The sequence below is a fragment of the Enhydra lutris genome, unplaced genomic scaffold (assembly GCF_002288905.1).
Source record: "Enhydra lutris kenyoni isolate GAN:26980312 unplaced genomic scaffold, ASM228890v2 scaffoldscaffold18, whole genome shotgun sequence".
NCBI lineage: Eukaryota > Metazoa > Chordata > Mammalia > Carnivora > Mustelidae > Enhydra > Enhydra lutris.
Genome location: NW_019154102.1, coordinates 20,962,865 through 20,967,936, shown reverse-complemented (window position 1 = coordinate 20,967,936; position 5,072 = coordinate 20,962,865).

The following is a 5,072-nucleotide window of genomic DNA, read 5'->3' as shown; positions in this document are numbered from 1 at the left end:
ATCAATTTTTCATCTGTTCCATTGGCGATGCACTCCATTTTGGGTGCCAAGAAAGTGGTACTTTAGCTGAGGGGGTTCGGGCGGAAGGGAAAAGATACATAACTGCAGCTGTGCTGAGTCATGACATCAGGGTCTGGAAAGCGAAGAAGGTATGGGATGGAGAAAGGGGAGGGGTGTTTGCTTGGAAACCATCTCGCACAGTCCAAATTAAACAGGCTGTTCCTTCAAATCCACTTTCCATCACTGGCCCTTCTCTTTACTAATTCTTACCTCTCCTAAGATCCCTCTCTCTTAACCCAACATCTCACTTCCATCAGTCTCAGGGATCCTTCTGATCCTCCAGGGCTTGAAATGCCCATATGAACTGGTATCACGCATATGAACTGGTCTCATTCCGAAAATGCCAAGAACAGATCAAGGCTCACATTTTCTCTTCCCTAAAATTGCAGCCATCTCCAGTTTCTCTCCTTTCTCACCAGTCCTGGAACTTATGACTCAGTTCTCCATTTGAGCACTCGAGCCTCTATTCAGCCCAACGGGGACAATAGCTATTTCCTCTTGACTATTCTCAGATTGTTTCATGTACATATCTTATCTTCCTGGGAAAATCGTAAGCTCCCTGGAGTCCAGGACTGGGTGGTGTAGTCCTTCTGTATGTGACACTGTGTATTCTTACGGTTCTGAATACATCAGGAAGTACTTAAATTTGTGAAGCTGCATTGAGCTAAACAGAATTAAAAAGGGGCACACAGCAAAACATGAAGCCACTGGGCACTCATTGGGAAAATGGTTAGTGGCCTCCGATTTCAGGTGAACAAATCCTAGGATGGGCTCCAGGAGTGCGCCAGAATGACACATGAGCCCATACCCAGTACAGTGGGTAAGCTGACAAAGCGTTCAAGGCTGGATTGAGTGGCTGCAAATGGAATGGGAAAAGGAGAAAGATCCATACTCTGTTTGGACCCAGACTCAACACCCAACCATAGGCTGAGCCATACTGCCAAAAGATCAAGGCTTCCCGGGAATTGGTGCCAGCTTCACGGGACTGGCTGCTCATCAATTCATTTTTGCACGATTTTACATCTCTGTGATCACCCAGTTTTCCAGGGAACATTTAACCTCAACCACCGCCTATGTTGAAACAAAAAGTAATTTATTAACTTGTCTCATTGAACAAAGGAAGTCAGAGGAAGTACTGGGAATTTAACTGACAGCTCTAGAATTTCAGGTCTACTCCCAGAATTGGAACTATGCTTCCTGGTTTTCTCACTAGCACCTGTGAGCTCTGAGAGGTTGGCCTCTTTCTTGCTGTTGGACTGCCTTACAGATATTAGCAAGAAGGAACAGCCTAGCTACTTTACGAATGGGAAAAATTCAGCAATGTGAGAAAAGACAGAGCTCACTAGAGTGTCCAGCGAGACCTCTCAGACTTGGGAGTATCTGTCAGAGCTGGGGAGGGGCTTCAGGGAGCTCCCGTCCCACCACTGTTTTTAAAGGCCAGGAGTCTGAGGACCAGGAGCTTTTGTGACCTCCCCAAGATCACACAGCTTGATAACAATGTTCTTGGCTTCAGTCTCTTAACTTCTGATCCCAGGTTTTCCCAGCACACCAGGAGGAAAAGAATGCAAAGAATAAAAAAGTGGGGTAAAACTCTGTCTTAAAATTTGATAGGCGTTGAGGTGCCTGGGTGGCTCATTCGGTTAAGTGTCAGACTCTTGGTTTCAGCTCAGGTCATGATCTTTGGGTCATGAGATTGAGCCCCTAGTTGGGCTCCGTGCTCAGGGCAGAGTCTCCCTGTCTGTCCCTCTCCCTCCCTCTCTGTTCCTCCCCTTGCTCCTGCTCTCTGTCTCTCTTTCTCAAATAAATAAATTAAATCTCTTTTTAAAAAAATTTTTGGGGGCACCTGTGTGGCTCAGTGGGTTAAAGCCTCTGCCTTCGGCTTGGGTTGTGATCCCAGGGTTCTGGGATCGAGCCCCGCATCGGGACCTCTGCTCAGCGGGGAGCCTGCTTCGTCCTCTCTCTCTCTGCCTGCTTCTCTGTGATCTCCGTCTGTCAAATAAATAAATAAAATCTTTAAAAAAAAATTTTGATGGATGAGACAAGATTTCAGTTATATGTGGAATCTAAAAAAGAAAAAATGAACAAGCAATAACAAAGAAAAAAATATTTTTTTTTTTAAAGACAGAGACAGCATGAGCAGCAGATGAGGGCCAGAGGGAGAAGGAGAGAAAAAAACCCAAGTAGGCTCCATGCCCAGCTCAGAGCCGGCCATGGGACTCGATCTCATGACCCTGAGACCATGACTTGAGTCCAAATCAAGAGTCGGACATTTAACCTAATGAGCCACCCAGGCGCCCCCCAAAAAACACAAATACAGAGAACAGATGGTTGCCAGAGGGGAGGTGGGTGGGGGTGAAGTAAAGGGGAGTAGGAGGCATAAACTTCTAGTTATAAAATAAATAAATCACAGAGATGAAAAGAATAACATTTAGGGAATATAGTCAGTAATATTGTAATAATGTTGTTTTGTGACAGATGGTGAGTATATATATCGTGGTGAGCATTGAGTAATTTATAGAATTGTCGAATCACTATGTTGTACACCTAAAACTAATATAACATTGTATGTTGATTGTACTTCAATAATTAAGGGGGAAAAAAACTGATGGGCAGGAAGGAAAACATCCTTTGAAAGCTCACTGAGAACTGCAAAAGAGAAGTCCCGCAGAACACCTAGAATTGGTTGAGAAACTCATAGTTACTAGAAAAATGAGGAGCACCAGAGCCAGTGTATTCGTTTCCTAGGGCTGCTGTAACCAATACCACAGACTAGATGTCTTAAACAACAGAAATTTGTTTCCTCACAGTTCTAGAGGCTAGAATTCTGAGACTGCCCTCTATTTGGGACACCATTTACAAATGAGCCTGTCTACCTACAAACATGCAGGTCTCTCTAAGATGAAACTTTGGTTTCTTGATGACCCAAAACCAAATAGCCCTTTGGCCCACATGTGTCAGAAAGAGTGGATAACACTGGACACAAAGCAAAATGCCAAAAGACACCCAAACCCTTCGTATTCATGCTCCCTGGTAGTTTCAGTGCTTTCCTTCACAGGTCGGAGGGGCAGGCCAGTCATAGGGGATACCCCCAGATTAGGTAAGGTGACTGCCCTGCCCAGAGCCTGCTGGCCCCTTGGCTTCTCATTGATGATTCAGCCCCAGTCCCTGGGGCTTTTTATGGGCCCGGCACAAAGCACTGCCCTCATGGAAAGCGCACCATGTTCAGGGAATAGCAAATTGTTCCTCATGCCTGACACCTCAGATGTGTTTTTCTTTGTAGAACATGAATTTTTCCTCTCAGTGTCCAGCTCCACGTGAATTCTCAGGAAGACTGGTTAACCAGGTGTGTGCTCTTTAGGAACTGGAAAACTAGAAAATCCAGAGTCCGTGTGTGGGAAACAAATCATGCAGTTGGAGAATGCTGTCTTCTCGTTTGTTAGTTCTTAGCAGAGGCACAACGAAAAGTGAGTGAATGAGTGAACCTCACTGGTTTGTCCCACACCTCCCAGGAATGTCCATCGGGCCTTCATTCCCCTGCAGCCAGATTCCCAAGGGCCACCCCACAGGCTGCCCAGGAAAGTGCGGGACATGAACCCACCCTGTATCTTGAATGTGTGTTTTTTTCTGCTAGAAATAATTCATATCCACGTTAGTTTAAAGAGAAGGGTTTGGGGTGCCTAGGTGGCTCAGTCGGTTGAGCATCTGACCCCTGATTACATCTCAGGTCATGATCTCAGGGTTGTGAGATCGAGCCCTGCATCTGGCTTCATGCATGTCAGGAGTCTGCTTATCCCTCTCCTCTGTTCTTCCCCCGCATTCACGTGCGCTCTCTTTCTCTCAAATAAACTTAGAAATAATAGGAAAAAAAACAATAGAAAGTGTTAGTCCCCCCCCCCATATAATCACAATACCAGGTGACACCAAAATAAAGAGAATCAAAAGAGTTCCAGTATGTTAATGCAATTAGACGTCCCCATGACGCTCATGGCTTTCCTAGCAACAGATGTTAATTATTCTGCAAGAAGAGGACAAGGCAGATAAGCACTCATTTGTGGTGACAATATAGTTTGTTTCTTTATTCACTAGGGAAAGGCTGCCACCAGCCAAACCCTGATGTCGTTATCCTAATCAGGGAAAAAGTCCAGCCCTGACATACCACAGCCTTAAGGAAAGAGCAGGGCAGGATGAAATCAACCCATCTATGAGGATAACAAGTCAAAAAAGAGATCTGGGTGTAAGAGAGGTTTAAATGTGGCCTCCAGAGCCTGGATGAGATGGGAAGTCCCAGCCCTGTCACTGGCTGGAGGCAGGTGAGGAGAACCTTCTACCAGGCCCCCACCTCCTGCTGTGCCCAATGCCAGCCCAAACCCGCAGGGTATGCCGATGAGGTAGACAGCACAGCCCTGCCCTCCCCTTGTGGAAATGACAGTCCTTCTGGGAAGAGGAGATTAATGCCCTTAGAACCCTCAGGAAAGCAATCCAGACCAGGTGTGGGGTAGTGCTGGGTAGAGTCTCCAACCACACAGAAAAGGGAGGGATGGGAGACCTGTGTTAGCCAGAAAAGGTTCTCAAAGGAGAAGGACTTAAACTGGTGCTTAGGGAGACAAATGAAGGAAAGAATCTGGAATGGGGGGAAATGGGGAGAAAGAGATTTCTTTATAAAATGGAATGACATCTGAAGAGTTAGTGGGAGGGGTTTTGGGTTTTTTTTTTCCCCCTTTAACAAAACCTTTTATTGTCTTTTACCTCCTTTTTTTAAATTTTTTTTAATTTTTTTTATAAACATATAATGTATTATTAGCCCCAGGGGTACAGGTCTATGAATCGCCAGGTTTACACACTTCACAGCACTCACCATAGCACATACCCTCCCTGATGTCCATAACCCCACCCCCCTCTCCCGACCCCCCTCCCCCCAGCAACCCTCAGTTTGTTTTTTGAGATTAAGAGTCACTTATGGTTTGTCTCCCTCCCAATCCCATCTTGTTTCATTTATTCTTTTCCTACCCCCT